At 51.8% G+C, this 16,767-nt stretch overlaps 5 non-coding genes across 5 annotated transcripts; 2 read left to right on the top strand and 3 right to left on the bottom strand.

Annotated features, from left to right (window-relative positions):
* Nucleotides 1-1,268: 1,268 nt before the first annotated feature.
* TRNAL-AAG (transfer RNA leucine (anticodon AAG)) lies at nt 1,269-1,350 on the bottom strand. Its single transcript has one exon. It is a non-coding gene; the product is annotated as a tRNA-Leu (tRNA).
* A 631-nt stretch (nt 1,351-1,981) lies between these two features.
* On the top strand, nt 1,982-2,054 carry TRNAM-CAU (transfer RNA methionine (anticodon CAU)). Its single transcript has one exon. It is a non-coding gene; the product is annotated as a tRNA-Met (tRNA).
* Nucleotides 2,055-6,703: 4,649 nt separating this feature from the next.
* TRNAM-CAU (transfer RNA methionine (anticodon CAU)) lies at nt 6,704-6,776 on the bottom strand. The gene has a single exon. It is a non-coding gene; the product is annotated as a tRNA-Met (tRNA).
* A 9,278-nt stretch (nt 6,777-16,054) lies between these two features.
* On the bottom strand, nt 16,055-16,127 carry TRNAF-GAA (transfer RNA phenylalanine (anticodon GAA)). Its single transcript has one exon. It is a non-coding gene; the product is annotated as a tRNA-Phe (tRNA).
* Nucleotides 16,128-16,464: 337 nt separating this feature from the next.
* Nucleotides 16,465-16,536, top strand: TRNAE-CUC (transfer RNA glutamic acid (anticodon CUC)). The gene has a single exon. It is a non-coding gene; the product is annotated as a tRNA-Glu (tRNA).
* Nucleotides 16,537-16,767: the final 231 nt, after the last annotated feature.

Here is a 16,767-nt window from a genome sequence, read left to right as displayed (position 1 = left end):
TTCAGTCTTCCCGATATGGGGAAGCCAGAGAAATGTGGTTCTGTATCTGAGAAAGGTTATGATGCACGAGGGAAAGCAGGCAATTACACAAAAGTTACCAAAAGTTACAGTAAAGGCCACGTGAAGGATAGAGCGACAATGGAGCATGCCTGTACATACCGACAGCGATACCCAGTGAAGGGTAGGAAGCAAACGAGGACAGCCTGCCGGGGACAGGCCGGCGCGCTGAGGCCTGCTGCACTCTCCCCAGCTCTCCGCTTTTCTCCTTTGCTCGGAGACTGGGATTTTCAAAAATTCACCTATAAAGTCGTGAATCCACTCATTTGATTTATGAAACAAATGTGCACTCGTTCTAGCAAAACGAACTTATATCTCCCCCTTTTCCGTCCTTGATCACTGTTACCAGCAGAACAAGTGTGTCCTTCTACACCCTGTGCTCTATACGCCTACGCTGCTGGCTCTGCTAACACTATCATCGAGCTCGTATTCAGAGTCGAAGCGCACTCTGGACGGTAGAAGTCGCGTCGCGTTGGGGCGTCCTGCGTCTAATGCTTGTCACCAAACCTTGCTGTTGTTCCTCTCGATGTCTTCAGAGACTAATTGTAATTCTGGAGGGGGAGATCAAGGGAAGCTTCCAGGGGAAGGCGCTTCCAAGTTGAGACCTAGGGCGCAGGGAAGTGCTTGGAGCTGGAACAGGGGGAGCCCACGCGCGCGCAGGGACGCGGAGGGCGGGCGCTTCTGGTCCGCGGGATGAGCGCTGCGGAGGCGAGGCGGTGCGCGCAGTCGCCGCGGCTCCAGTCCGCACCAGGAAGGTTCAGAGCGTGAAACCAAAGGCTGCGGGCAGGCCCAGGACGGCGGACTCGGGCTGACCGACCGCTGTTCCTTCGTCCGGCGTTTATGGAGTAATTAGTAAGTGCTGCTATGTCTGCAGGGTCTAAGAAAGCCCCCGGCACAGGGAAGGTGCCTAACGAATAGCGTCTAAATTCCATGAGTGTATTGAATGGAGGTCTGACACACGTCGGATCCTTCTGGGGGGCGAAAGCACGCGGATGGGGGGCGTCGGTAGCACAAGCAGTAGATGCTCACTACCTTCTTGTCGATTTAACACCCACCGCGCACTCGGGGCGGTGTGCACGGCTGCGCTCTGCGGCACCGGGGAAAACAAAGGGTGTAGCAGAGAGGCCGCTGCCTGGACTCGGAGCCTGTGGGTAACTGCCCAAACTGCAAGCGAGAAATGACCTTTTCGCGGAAAGTCGTCAAAAACGTCTTGGCAGCGGTGGGATTCGAACCCACGCCCCCGAAGAGACTGGAGCCTTAATCCAGCGCCTTAGACCGCTCGGCCACGCTACCGCCCAACCTTCGAGCGCTGCCTGCGCTTTTCGGACCTGAAGGTCGCGCGTCCCCGGCCCTCCTCGCGTCCCTGGCCCTCTTCGCGTCTCCGGCCCTCCTCGCGTGCCCTCGCAGCTCCCAGCCCCAGCTCGCGCCGGGACCCCGGCCCGCCCTACGCCGCACTCGGCCTCCTCGCGACTCCAGGCTGGTCCTGAACCCGACGCCGCGGGCGGAGCCCCCCACCCGCTGGGGCACCGGCGCTGCAGCGAGGGTGTGGCTGCAGATGAGCTGGGTCGGCGGGAAGGGAGCTCCCCGACCCCAGGATCGAGCGAGTCCTGCCATTCGGAGCCGCGAAGGAGGAGCGGAAGCCGGCGAGGAGTCCCGCGGACTGTCCCCTGTGTCCCGCCTCCGCGGAGGTCCCAGTGCCCCGGGTGGGGCGGCGCGGGACTGCGGTGCAGCCGGGCTCAGGTGCGCGCGCCGCCGCGTCTCCGCGGGAAGGGCCGCGAGGGGCCGGCCGCCCTGTCCAGCGCAGCTCCCAGCCCCAAACTGGGTACCGGCGCGAGCTGTCCTGAAACCCTGGTTTGCTGAGTTGGAGAACACTAGGTCGCACAGTGGTGTTGGTAGATGTTTTGCGCAAAGCAGGGAGTCAGGTGCCTCCTTAGCGCAGTAGGCAGCGCGTCAGTCTCATAATCTGAAGGTCCTGAGTTCGAACCTCAGAGGGGGCACGCGTTTTGCTTTCAACCTTGACGAATCTTTGTTCTTTAATCTTTTTCCCCGCCCCAAACTGTACTATATATATAAATTTTTAATTGGAGGAAATCGCTTGATAAGACTGAAGGGCAATTTGCTGTTGTTCAACAGAACCAAGTAATGTTCAGTTACAAAATAGCGATTTTCCACTAAGCGTTCAATATTCCAAACTTCCGGTTCTTTCTTATACCAATTGCTGATATGGTGAGAAGATTTTCAAAACGCCTTTCAGGTAGGCTTGGCAATTGTTTTTGTAACAAAAACACCAGGGTCAGAAACTTACTGGCTCTGGGGCGCTGAGAGGAGGGGCGGACAGAAGGCTGTTTGGGGATGGGGGGATGTAGGTTGGGGAGCAACACATTTTTATTATTACACATTAGTCATCTCTTACCATTCTGAAATTGCTTACCGCCAGATCACCAGTGACATCCTATGTGAAAAAAATTATCCTGCTCAGTCTCCTCGCATTGTCCCTCTTTTACTGTGCCTGGCACTGTTTATTGGACTCTAAGTCACCAAAGAGAAACACAGAGCGATGTTCAGAGTCAAAGTAAACACCGGGCTCAGACAAAAGCGAACATGATGGATATTTAATACCTTGTTCTTAACATCGCAGCTTATGGAGCAAGCATTTACTCAGTAAGAATAAGTGTAAGGGAACCGAGTATACGCCAGGCACTAGTCAAAGCTGTGTCCTTCCCTCTGAATCCGCTCTCTTACAGCTTTAAATCCGTCTTTGTATACTCTATGCTGTGACGTCAGTGCTGGGCTTCCGCCAGTTACATTTCCCAAAGCTTTGCCAGGGGATTTGAAGGCAATCAGCTGAACCACATGTTGGAATCCTGGGCCTAGAATGTGCTCTGCACCATTGTCCTCCCGCCATACCGCCACTGGGTCAAATCCGTTAGGCCTTCTTCGGCGCACTGGCCTACTCTGTGTTCCCATCACCTCTTGGCCAATTCTGTGTGTGAGACCAGCATAGTTTCTCCAAGATCATTTCCGATCATGTCGTTTCTCCCTGCTTAAAGTCCCCAGTGACTTTGCATTGTTGCAAGGGTGAGGTCCCCACTCCACACACCTGCCACAATAACCTCAGAACCTGTCCATCCTGCTAGGCCCCTGCCTTCCTGTGCCCCCTCCCGGCCATCAGCTCTCTCCCCAGCCTTCTGCCTGCTGGCACCTGGGGCCTGCCTTCAGCTCTCTGAAGGTGCTGTGCTCTCTGCTCTTCTGGGAGTGCTGGCTTTTCTCCAACTTATTATCCCAAGCCTTCAATTCTCAGTTTAAACAACACTTCCTGGGAGAAGTCTCCTGTCACCCCCTTGAAGGGGTCACCTCCCTTTACACTCCGAGCTATTGGAGGTTGTGTGTGAGGGTGTTGGAAGCACTATTTATAATATGCAATTTAAAAAATAATTTTCCACCTCTGTTCTCCCTTTATCCTGATTTAAGTCTATTAGCTTTTTCCATTTTAATCTTATTATAGTGAAGTTGTGAAGACTACCTCAAATCTGCCTTTACTGGTGGTATGAATAAATGCATAATTGAAATGAACTACATGGCCATCATGGTGTTAAAACAAGGCTGTAAGTTACTTTTCCCCAGTGACTTGGGGGCAGAGGTTGTCTGGAGCCCTATTCAAAGGTGCGACAGATGGAGTTGGGAGTAAGGAAAAGGAACACAAACAAAATTTAAAAAGAGAGACGTTAAGACTGTTAATAATGAAAAAATAAAAAGAAAGCTTTAGCACTTAGGACAAACACTTTTTTTTTCACACTAGGACATAAAAGGAACAAACCTTGCTTCAAGGCTTGGGTGGCTCAGTTGGTAGAACACCAGACTTCAAGCCCCCCATTTGGGAATATCTCCTGGTTCTCAGTGTCTAGGTCTACCTGCACCTTTGTCAGGTTGTTTGTTTTATGCAGGACGGGGACAGATTTCCTACGTTGCAAAACCAACAGAAAACCTGTGGAGTCAGGTACTTCTAGCCCACAAAATGGATAAGTAAGTGAAAAAAGATAATGGTGGAAAAGTGGGAGCTTTACAGAAAGACGGCCCAAAACTTTGTGAAGAGAACTAACTATGCATGGTCTCAGAGACAAGTAATCTTTGCCTTTGACCTCATTTAACTAAGATGAATTAGGCCAGAGTGAAGTTACTACACCCTCTTTGCACAGGATGTGTTTGGCCATTTCTAGAATCTCCTGGGGCGATTGGCTGTGGAGGCTTTTTTGGACATTCAAGTTCCATAAGGGTGACAAGTATAAAACTTAAGTAGAACTAAAGACTCCCATCTAACCTTGCATTGTACAATACCTTATAAAGGCGTTGTAATCTTGTTTAGGAAAATAGCATGCTATGATCAGAACTCCGTATTCCCATGTCTGCCGGGGCCAACCACACGGGCGAACACAACTTTAAACCAGCTTGGCCCTGTTTTTGGGGGTGAACGTACCAGCCATTATTGCTTGATATCATAGTCATTGATATTTTATTACTTCCACTTCTCCTATCACAGGTGCACATTTTTTTACATTTTTTATTAACATAAAATGTATTATTTGCTTCAGGGGTACAGGTCTGTGGTTCATCAGTCTTACACAATTCACAGCGCTCACCATAGCACAGACCCTCCCCAGTGTCCATCACCCAGCCACCCCAGCCTTCCCACCCTCCCCCCAGTCCCCTCCAGCAGACCTCAGTTTGTTTTCCGAGATTAAGAGTCTCTTATGGTTTGACTCCCTCTCTGGTTTCATCTTGTTTCATTTTTCCCTCCCTTCACCTATGATCCTCTGTCTTGTTTCTCAAATTCCTCATATTAGAGAGATCATATGGTAGTTGTCTTTCTCTGATCTACTTATTTCACTTAGCATAATACCCTCTAGTTCCATCCACATTGTTGCAAATGGCAAGATTTTGGTTTTTTCTTGGTTGCATAATATTCCTGTGTGTGTGTGTGTGTGTGTGTGTGTGTACCACAACTTCTTTGTCCATTCAACAGCCGCACAGATTCAGTTTCCACTGGAGAGTTTATTTTACACAGGTGAGAATATGCTAATATACCACAGATATGGCTGTAATATATTCACATTCTGGCTTGGAATGGCTAAACAAGGATCAAGCATTCTCTAAGCACCTGCCTTGAATAGCCCATCCAGTTCTTTGGCCTCTCCCAAATCTTTAAGTGCATTTCTTAAACTGCAGCAGATGGAGGCTTCTGGAACCAGAGGCTGAGGGTCCAGAAGACACTAAGATGAGTCATGTTATATGCCTTTTCAAGTCTGCATCAGAATGAACTGTTGAGAGAGCTCCCCTGAAATTCAAGTTCTCAGGTCCAGACATTTTGCAGGAGCCGTCCAAGTACTACCCTCTCCTTCCAGCACTGACTGAATCAGAGAGGTGTGGCCTGCAGGATGAATTTCAGCAGGTGTGTCTCCTGGGGGACTATCGCAAAAATCCAGATTTGAGATGTTCGTTGCCTTGAGTAAGAGAGTGGTAAGGAATGTGGAAGAAAAAGATTTAATATTCTTTTTTTTTTTTTTTAAAGATTTTATTTATTTATTTGTCAGAGAGAGAGAGGGAGAGAGAGTGAGCACAGGCAGACAGAATGGCAGGCAGGGGCAGAGGGAGAAGCAGGTTCCCTGACGAACAAGGAGCCGGATGCGGGACTCGATTCCAGCACGCTGGGATCATGACCTGAGCCGAAGGCAGCTGCTTAACCAACTGAGCCACCCAGGCGTCCCAAGATTTAATATTCTAATGAATTCATTGAATTAGTTGACAAGTGTTCTTTGTCTGATGCTGAGCTCAGCACTGGGAATACCGGAGTGGATGAGACAGACCAGGGATGACTTTCAGGGAATATACAGTCTAAGTAGGTAGATGGGTAATAGGCAATACTGGTGTTAAATAAAAGGAGAAGGTAACCTCATATAGTAGTAATTGCTAAGAAGAAGAAAAAGAGGGGCATCAGTGTAGTGGGGGGTTGGTGGCTGAGAGGCAGAATGGAGTATTAATTTCCTAGGGCTGCCTTAACCAGTTGCCACAAATTAGGTGGCTTAAAGCAATAGAAATTAATTTACTCACAGTTTTGGAGACTAGAAGCCCCAAATCAGGCTATCGACAGGGCTGTGCTGCCTTTGACGGTTCCAGGGAAGAATCCTTGCCTCTTCTCAGCTCTGGTGGCTGCTGGCAATCCTTGGACATGTGTTTTTGTAGCTCACTGACCGTTGCTGTACAGATGGGAGACCAGTTAGGACCAGATTAGACAGGGAGGCCAGGGCACGAAGATAGCATGCATCTAAGAAAAGGAAGCCACAACACTTGCTGAGAAAATTCAGTGTCAGGTTTTCATTTATCTGTCCATTGTCTCCCCCCCCCCAATAAATTAATTTGCATCAATAGAGGAATAACCTCCCAGGAAGGGATAGAAGTCAGAGGAACTTGGACAAAAGAGCTTGTTCATTGGAAAGAGATGAAGTCATTGCAGGTATAGAAGGAAAAAAGAGTCTCCGTGTGTATGGATCTACCAATCCAGGAAGAAGAAAGTTGGTTCTTGCCCTCCGACAGCGGAAGGTCAGGCTCAGTGGCCAGGGTGCCATTTCCTGACTTAGGGCAAAAACAGAACTGCCCCCTCTGAGGTTCGAACTCAGGACCTTCAGATTATGAGACTGACGCGCTGCCTACTGCGCTAAGGAGGCAGGCGGGAAAGGCTCCTAAGCACATGAATTTAACAGTGGGTTTTACGTTGCTTCAACGTCGTTCTGTCCCAGATTTCTTTCCCCTCACACTTCAAAAATGAAAGGTTCTGCTGCAACAGCTTCTAAAATCTGAGTCAGAAGGAGAAAGTAGCCGTTGGCGCTCCTGCCTTGGGCCCCTTTCTCTGAGCTACGACTCTGCCCCCGGCCCCAGAAGGACGTTTCCCAAATGTCAGTGAGGGAGACCCGCACACTTACCCGCCCCGCGTCCGCGGGCGTTCTGCACGGAGACCGCCTGCTCACCAGTAGTCCACGCGCTCGCGTGCGACCACCTTGCACAACACGGCCAAGTTCCTCCTGCAGCCTGCGGCCCTCCGTTTCAGGAGACAGCCCCTAGTCCAGGGTCCGCAGGCGTCCGGCCCGGGGACCCGCGGGACTGTGAACGGTCCCCAGGGGGAGGCGTCCGGAGCGCATGTCAAGGTGTGCCAGCGCTCGGGCTGGGGTGCGGGACGGGAGGAGGGTCCCCCGGGTGTCCACCTGCCCGGAGACCCCCTCGGTTCGGAGCTCAGCGCGCAGGAGTGTCACATCCTGCACGGCCTCGTCCCTCCAGCCAACCCGGGGCTGTCAAGTGCACCTGCCCTGTGTCATCCCGCTTCTGCATCTGCCATCGCTGCCACCCCCCTGCCTATCCCGCGAGCCCTGGTCTGTGGTTCGCGGGGGCGCGCGCTCGGAGCTGCGGCCCTCGGTGACTTCGCTTCGCCAAGAACCAAGTGTGGTTCTGCCTGGAGATGAACCGCTGTGCTGAGTTCAAGTCGTGCAGCTTAACGACTTCTGATTGCAGTGCGGTTGACCCGCGGTGGGACAGAGGCCTCGGGTGTGGGGCAAGTCTGCACTTCCGCTGTCCCCGCGCAGCGCTGTTACGGGGCCCTTGGTTATTCCCTGAGCTACGTACCTGCCATCCCCCGACTTGTTCGTTCCCAAGCTAGTTTCGTTGTTTTCCCTGTGAGTAGCGTGACCGCAGTGTCTAAGGGTTTAGATCGGGAAAATCAGAACGATTGCCGCAGAAACGCCAGCACGACCCAGACGTCACCGAAAAAGTCGAAGCCACTGTGTTATTTCAAGGCCAGTTGGACGACCAGATACAGAGGGATGTGGATGAGGGGAAGGCACAGTATGCAGAGAGGGTTTGGGACGTGACCTGGGGGAGAAGGAAGTGTGGACTTACACAGGGAAACTGAACCTACAAGTCCACGACATTCTGAATCAAGGATTTTTTTTCTCTCCCCAAATGACACCAACACTTGGTTGAAAATAGCGCTGGGTCTAATACTAGAAAACACCCACACATTATCTTACTGATGGTTCTATTTCCTGATTCGGAGGTTGTGTGGACAAACAACGCAGCATTTCCATACCGCCTATTGGCCTCTTGCAGGGAGGAGCTGATTCCAGCAGATGACCTGCTCTCTACAATAAGATGTCAGATGAGGTGCTCTCTATAATATGACGTCAGACGACCTGCTCTCTACAATATGATGTCAGATGACTGCTCTCTATAATATGATGTCGACTTGAGTCATGTGTCAAAATACAGCAGCAGCAGCACAAAATCCCCCAGCTCAGACCTACTTTTATTGGTGCAGAGCACGGAAAACCTTCTTCCTGATCAGTGTGTATACTTAATGAAACTATCAGACACATAAAACAAATGATTTTTGGTATCTTGTTAAAATACAAATGGGAACTTGCTCCAAATTCCATTTAGCCAATAAACTTTTTACCAAAGAAAATGAGAAGATACTATCTGGTGAATGTCCCATGCATCTTATAGGCAGCACTGCTAAAAAGAAATGTGGTTTGTTGACTCATGATTGAGGCTGTCATGGTTTATGCAGCTTTATGGTCACTGTTTACTTTCTTCAAAATGTGCATATACACTAGTGAGATTTCTGACTTTATAGAAATGGAAGGAAATAGCCTTCTTAAGTGTGTGTCTCAATGATGACTATCATTGTTGTGGGCTGTAGGAAAAAGGTTAAAACATTGGCCTTCTGTAGAATCTTTACTTCCAAAGTACGAGATAAAAAGAATGTCTTTCTTGAATTTGGGAACACTTGGAGAATGAGGGTTGTGAAAAAGACCACAGTAAAACAGAAATGTGTATGCTCTTTCTCCAACGTTGTTTAATGGTATGTGATGTAAATGGTGACAAAGGCTTACACACACACACACGAAAGACTCATTTTTTGGTGGAAATAAGATTGCTTCAGAAAGAAAAAACAGGGGCGCCTGGGTGGCTCAGTGGGTTGAGCCGCTGCCTTCGGCTCAGGTCATGATCTCAGGGTCCTGGGATTGAGTCCCACATCGGGCTCTCTGCTCAGCAAGAAGCCTGCTTCCCTCTCTCTCTCTGCCTTCCTCTCCATCTACTTGTGATCTCTGTCAAATAAATAAATAAAATCTTTAAAAAAAAAAAGAAAGAAAGAAAAAACAAGGGTCCCAGGAAAGGACAACCAAGCAGCCAAATGAAACAGGACTTTCTTCATTTCTTTACTAAAAGTATAACTTATTTAAATCCAGGTTTTATTCGCAAGTTCAAATTCCTGCTGTGCTTTTATCAAGATGAGGAGAACTGGAGAAGAAGCAGGTCTGCAGGCTGGGGAGGAGATCAAGGCCTCTGTGAGCACGTTCGTGCCTTTTGGCCCTTCAGTGGAGATGGCAGTCCCATCCACGGCTGTGCTCAGTGGGAAATGGGGTTGGAGGCGTAAGTTGTGGGAATCATCAGGGTGTAGACGGTACCCACAGTCACGTGATCAGTGAGCTCGGGCAGGCCGAGGGTGCACATACAGAATAGACGAGAACTGAGGTCAGAGCCCTGGAGAACTCCAAAATGTAGAGGTTGGGAAGAGGAGGAAATAAAGGAGGAACTACAATGAAGTAGAAAGAAAACAGAGGGTGGGGTGTTCCAGAACCAAGTGAAGAATGCATTTGCATAAAGAGGAAATACAGACTGGGCCGGATGCTCCTGAGAAGCAGAGCAAACCAAAGACCAAGAATCGGCCACCGGGTTTCTCAAGATGGAGTCTGCTTGGACTTGGCTGGGTTTGTGGAGTGGAGGCTGAAGTCTGGTTCAAAGAGAGGAGATATGGGCTAAAGAGAGGAGCACTGTTAGAGGGATTCTCTACCCATGAGGACATGGAGATTTTGGAGAAAGTGGTGGAGTGTTTGATTTGACCAGTTGTTGGGAGTGGGACAAAGGACACGAAGGCTATCCAAGTTAGTAATGCTGGCGATGGCCCATGAGATCGCGGTTGCATAAGGAAGGAGGTAAAGAGCTGAGGAGGAAGGAGATGCATTACATCATTTGCCAGTGGGCAAGAGAAAAAGAGCTAAAAAGACCAGAAGTGGTCAGTATAAGGTACAATTGAAATGCGCATCTTGGGCTGCTACTGGAAATTTAAAATAAGTGTAAGGTCAAAGGTTGTGTGTTTTTCACCAAATCGCAGGTTATGTTGCCTTTGTGTGTCAGGAAATCATGTCAATGGATCAGAACTAGAATTTCATTTCATTTAGGTGAAGGAGAATTGAGTCCAAAATGTCGGCGTCATTACAAGTAAGTGAGGGTTGTGACGTGAATGGTATTTCTAATTATGGATCCTAGTAGAAAAGTTTGAGATACATCAGGGCAGGAAGGGAAAGGAAATAATCTTTAGAAATGAAAAGCCTAGGGGGGTATGGGGTGGGATGGGCAGCAAAGGCTGAGGGAACCCACACCCCGTGTGCACACCTGGCCCCGTTTGCTCAACAAGGTTTGGCAAGTCCACGGTGTGCCCTGTGCAGCAGCGGGAAAGGAAGACAGCGTGGCAGGATTTTTTCTCACGAGTTTCACATATACCTGGAGAGGGTGAGAAGTACAGGCAGCTCGGGTCCATTCGGGCAAATGTACCGAAACTGGTTTGTAAGCAGGAGGAAACCACAGTTCTCAGATTAAGGGATATGTTAAGATTTCTCTCCTTTTGACAAAAAGACTAGCCTAGATTTTATCCGATTTTATCCTGAAATATTTTCCTGTTACCATATTCATATCCTTTTTTTTTTTCTCCTCCTTTTTCTTCTCAGTCTCCTCCCCTGTCCTCCTCCCCTGCTGGGATCCCCCTTCCGAGCCAACGCTCCAGTGGGTTTAGGAGCTGATTCCCGGCGACATGTCCTCATCAGCTCTGCTGGCTTCCTCTCCTCCGGCTCCGGACCCCATCGTGCTGATCTTGGGGAGTCCACGTGCCAGCGTGCTGGCTCAGTCGTACCTGCCACACTCTGCCAGTCCCGGGAATCCACAAGTCCCGGGAATTCTCCCTCTTCTGTACTCCCTGGATCTGTCTTCCTTCTCTCACTGCCAGATTTGTGTCCTCCTGCGCCTCCTCCCTGGGGCTTTCCTCCAGTCTGGCTTCTTGGCTTCTATTCTTGCGCGGCCCACGCCGTTTCTCCCAGGAGGTGTCCTGCAAGACGCCGGTGGGGCCGGGGTATGGGGGCTGAGGTCGGCCTGAGCCCTGAGAGCTAAGCCGTGAGTCTTTGAAGAGAGGCAGCCTTCCTTCCCCCTTCTGGAACTTCATCAGGCCCGAGGGCTGCCTTTCTGGAATTCATCCGTCAAAGTGGGTCATTATTGCATGATTTGCATAAAGGCTCTCTGCATGCTGGCTGTGGTCACCCTTGCACATGCTGGCGTGATAATACCGGCTCCGCTGACCTCCATGTTCAGAGGGACACTTCTCTGGCTCCGAGAGGCTCTGAGGTCAAGCCCTAAGTCTTGAGCCTTGTCAGGGTAGAGCTCACAGGTATTCTGACGATCTACCACAATGTAACGAAGAGTTCCAAAGCAGAGTGGCTTGCGGTGGGCAGGGTGATGCCCCCCGCAGACACCCACGAATTGCTGGGACCCGTGAATGGCACGGGCCAAAGGGACTCTGCAAACGGGAAGGTTAAGGACTGAGACATGGAGGTGATCCTAGTCACAGGAGTCCTTGAAAGTGGCAGGGGAAGCAGAGAGCCAGAAAGAGAGGTGTGATGTCGGAAGGCCCACGAATGATGGCTCGAGCACAGCGGCCAGCAGCCTGTGCGAGCCGGGACCGGCCACTGGCTTCCAGCCTTCAGGAAACAAAGAACTGGGTTCTGCAAGCTTCCTGGAGAGGGATGCAGCCCGCCATCGCCTGGATTTCAGCACGGTGAGACCACAGCCGGCTTCGGAGCTGGGCCCCGGGGAGTCAGCAAGAACTCCAGCCCGCCGGGCTTGATTGGGTTGGGGTGTCCCGAAGGGCCCGCTTTCGGGACCGGCTGACACTCGTCATCAGCTCGTGATGTGCTCGGAGCTCAGCCAAGGCTGCTGCCCAGGGTCCCCGGGCCTCTCCTCGGGGCTTGGTTTTCTCGCAGTCCGGTCACTGCGCTCTCCGAGGGAGCTGTCCTGGAGGGAGCTTTCCAAGACACCGGGTTAGAAGCTTCGAGAGTCCTTATGAGTCAGCCTGGAACTGTTGCCTGAGGGACAGAGAGAGCCCAAGCAGGGGGGACACCAGGGAGAAGCAGGCTCCCCGCAGAGCAGAGAGCCTGAAGCAGGACTTGATTCCAGGCCCCTGGGATCATGACCTGAGCCGAAGGCAGATGCTTAAGGACTGAGCCCCCCAGGCACCCTGGCAAGAAGGTTTATTGTCTGCAGACCTGAGAGCAGGCAGCTCATGGGACAGAGAGCTGCCCTCCCTGGGGTTTGGGCTGCTTTCTTTCACGAACAGCTGTTCACGAGGGGGCAGAATAGTCATTACCTGAGACGACGGATTTCTTGAAAACAAGCTCACATGCTTTTCTTCTGGTTACTGCCCCCACCGCTGTTTGGTTAGGGGTTTCTAGTCCTGGCACCCTAGGGAGGAGATTTTAGTATGTTAATGTAGCACAATCAAGGGAGATGGGAACTGTGGCCTACTTTACTTCGTCAGCCATCCTGGGCCTGTCTGGGTTAATCCAGTTTCTTGCTGCTTTGTTTTGGAGTGCTGCCAGGACCAGTGCTGGCCTCTGACCTTCCCCACAGTGGGTCGTGGCCTCCTCTTTGCTGGCCTCCTGTTAGAGCCTCACTAACTGTCTTGTCCAGCAGAACTGTCACAGGGTCAATTCAGTGACATTCCATTAGGTGAGCTCAGATCCACTGGGACTGGGCCACAGGGTGTGACCATCGGGTTAGTCTCCTGGGCTATTACACAACGTAGGTCTCCTTTCTCTCAGCCCGTGCACCCTTGACTCTCTCCTTGGGTCTAGTTGAACCAGTAACTAGTGATTTTCAAGGTTGGTTTCCCTGGCAACCAGTGTCCTTCCACAGAGGACCTAGAGCTTTCCAAAGTCATCCATTAACATAACAAAGGCACCTCTGTGGCTCTCCTCACCGAGGAAATTCCAAGGACTGTCGGAGCTCTGCACCAGGAACACCACAAAGACTGAATATATATTTATCATTGTTAAAAATGAAAACTCCAGGCTCCAGATGGTGTCATTTAGGGCAAATCACCTAACCTGGGCTTAATACCTAACCTGACTACAGTGTCCACCTCCCCCAGAAATGAAAGTCTTAACAGGTCGGTGTGGAATTTTCTGATTTGTACCAAAGAGATAATCTGTCGCATGGGCCTTCTCCAGCCTCACGAAAGAAGGTGAGGTCATCCACCAATTAAGACCTGCTGGCCCCTTCTCCTCTGGGAAGGCTGACTTCTGTGGGGGGTGGGCGGGTATCCCTCAGGCAGGCTACCTCACTAGTGCCCATCAGGAGATTCTCAACTGATTGGTTTAAGATTCCATTTCTGGGAGAGCCAAAACTGTCCTTAAGTCTTGGTTTGGTGACATGGGCTTAGCAGAAGTGACTCCACTTGGGGCCTGTTTGTTTTTTTTTTTAAACACTATCCTATGTTTGGCCTTTAGGTTTTGCCCGCGGGGAAAGGCGGTGTAGTCGGTTGGGACTGGAAGAAACTCTTCTTACTCACCTACTATCCTGGGGATTTCTGCATTCTGCCCTGGGCCTTTCCCAAAACAGTAAGACTGTATCACATTTTGTAAATACTGCTGTGGAGGAATTGCATTGTGTGAGGACTGTATAATCCAGGACAGATTTGTAATGGGTCTGAACTTAAAGTTTTTTCAGGGACTTCTCACACAAAAACCTGGATATGAATGTTCTTATTGGATTGGACAAAAGATCTGAAGGGAGATCTCACCAAAGAAGATACAGAGATGGCAAATAGGCAGCTGAGAAAGGTTTCAACATCATTAGCCACTAGGGAAAGGCAAATCACAAGCACAAGGACATGCCATTGTCTACCTATCAGAGTGGCTGAAACAGCTGCGGCTGGGAGTCTGAAGCCATGCAGGCTCTCTGGAAAGCAGCTGGGCAGTTTCTTTAAAAAGCTAACATCCAAGTACCATACCTCCCAGCAGTCGCACTCCTGACTATTTATTCCAGAGAAAGAAATGAAGGCTGGTATTTACAAAAACAAAACAAAACAAGAAAACCCTGTACACAGTGGTCTACAACAGCTTTATTCACAATAGTAAAACTCTGGAAACGACCCCGGTGTCTCTCAGTGGGAGGATGTTCACAGTGGTAAATGCATAGCACGGAACAGGACTCATCAAGAGGAAGGAAGGGACGCTTGCCCTGGAAAACCTAGGCGGACCCCCAGAGAACTACAGTGAGAGCCAAAGCCCACCTCCACATCTCAACAGGTGACATTCTGGGCGAATCTATTTACACCCCACTCTTGAAACTGCCAAGCTATGGACATGGAAAGCAGATCAGGGGTTGCCACATGGGGGAGAGGGGCAGGAGCAAAGTGGATGTGGCTAGGAAAGGTCAAACTGGGGATCCGTGATGGTGGTGAAGGATGGGTTTTGTACCTTGACTTTATCAGAATCGGTATCCTGGAAGTGCTGGTGCTCTGACGTTTGGCAGGATGTCACCACTGGGGACCCCGAGGTAAAGGGGCCTAGTTGGAATCTCTGTATTATTTATAACTGCATGTGAATCTACAGTTGTCTAACAAAGATTTAATTCAAAGAAGATGGAGTTCGGGAGCTGAAAAGGAGCCACTTCTAAAGTGTCCATACAAGAGGGGAGAGGACAGTCAGAGACAGAGGGCCAGAGCACAGAGAAGAGTGGCAGGAGGTGCGGGAGAAGCACAGGAACTGCTCCAGGAGGGAAGAGTTGTCTGTCCTTTGCAGCCTGCACACAATTAACTTTAGGACCACCAAGAATCACGGCATTTGAAGGCTGGGAAGTGGAGGGTCCTATTCTCCTGGGACTGGAAGCCACACCTCAGTGGATGAGCAACCCAGGAAGGAAAGGAGCGGAGACAAAAGTTCTTCCTGCAACAAGCTTGGTGGTGGGTGGAAGGCGCATCTGGGCAAGAGTCATGACGGCAGGACAGGAGGGCTTGTGGTCTGTCTCTGCCATCTGAAGAGGGACAGTTAGACGTTCCGGACTCTGAAGGCAGGCAGCGAAGGGAGAGCGATCACAGGCAGGGCGGAACAACGGGGAGGGCGTCCTGGAAAGAGGGAGCACTATTGACTCCTGGAAAGAGGGAGCACTGCTCCTTCGAGTAGAAAGAAGGCGAGACTGGGGTGTGCGCAGAGCCAGAGAATGAGGAGGAGGGGGAGGAGGAAGGCCGGGGCAGTGTCCTGTCCCTCCCCTCCCGCCGCCCTGCAGCCGGCCCGCGGGGTTCAGCTCCGATGGCTCCGCTGCCCGGGCCCCGCCCTGCTGTCCCCCTGGCGGGCCTCTGTCGCGCGTCAGAGCTGCGGGGGTCCTCCTACTCAGCACCCGCTTGCTGAAGGCACGTGGGGAGCGGCGTCCCTCACGGCGACCTTCCTCGCCCCGGCTCTTCCGAGCACCGGTCCGGCGCGCGGGGGACTGGGGGACGGGGGTGGGGTCGGAACGACCGTGCGGCTCCCGGCGGCTGGGAAAGCTCCGTCCGAGCGAGACCGGCGGGTCCGCGCGGAGGAGCCCAGGGCTGGCGGGCGAGGCCGGAGGCCGGGGCCCGAGATGCTGCGCGTCGGTGGGCACGGAAAGGGGCATCCCCCGCGCTCGCGGCCTCCCGCACGGTGCTGCCGCGGCCCCGCCCCGGGGCCACCCTCGAACCGCACAGTCTTCCCGTGCCTTCTCTGTTTGGGAAAAAGGCCGCGCGTTTTCTCGGGTCAACGAATATTTTCAAATTTGTAGGCAGATTCGGTATTTTCACGGTTCCAGGCTCCAAAAGACGACCTCTTCCTGCCGAAACCCGGGATCGAACCAGGGACCTTTAGATCTTCAGTCTAACGCTCTCCCAACTGAGCTATTTCGGCCCCGCCCCCAGCTTCCCAATAACGCAGATGACTTGGTCGCCGGAGTCATTCCACGCGCGGTACGATCTGTGCTCGCCTGACACGCGGCGCGACAAGCACTCGGAGGGAGCCCAGGGTCAGTCGGGCAGCCTTTCCGCCTTGGGACGCGTGCGGCCCACGACGAACCGGAGGACCGCCCGCCTCCGCGCCCTGAGGACCGCTCAGGGGCCTGTCACCGCCGCCGGTCCTCCCGCGCGGGGCAGCGCGGGAGGTGCAGCCCAACCGGCGCTTGGAGGCGCTGGAGGGCGGGCCAGGTGCGTCCAGCCCATAGGCCGCTTCAGACAACCCCTCTTCAACCTCCCTGGTGGTCTAGTGGTTAGGATTCGGCGCTCTCACCGCCGCGGCCCGGGTTCGATTCCCGGTCAGGGAATGGTCTTTTTTATTTTTCTCCCCGCGCCCGCGCCGGGTCTTTTCGCCGCCAGGCCGGTGCGGAGTATCCTGTAAAGACTCGGCCTTGAATTCTGGAAGAGTTAACTCCTCATTTTCACACGAGGTGCCTTTTGCTTAGAAATTCTCCAGCAGTATTGATATTCCAAGTGTAAACGACAGGCAACGGAGTTACAGAGCACGCCCCACCCCCCACGTGGTCCGCGAGGCGGCC

The sequence above is a fragment of the Lutra lutra genome, chromosome 6 (assembly GCF_902655055.1).
Source record: "Lutra lutra chromosome 6, mLutLut1.2, whole genome shotgun sequence".
In the NCBI taxonomy this organism is placed as follows: Eukaryota; Metazoa; Chordata; class Mammalia; order Carnivora; family Mustelidae; genus Lutra; species Lutra lutra.
The sequence above is the reverse complement of the archived record's forward strand: the minus strand, read 5'-3'. Positions and strand labels throughout refer to the sequence as shown.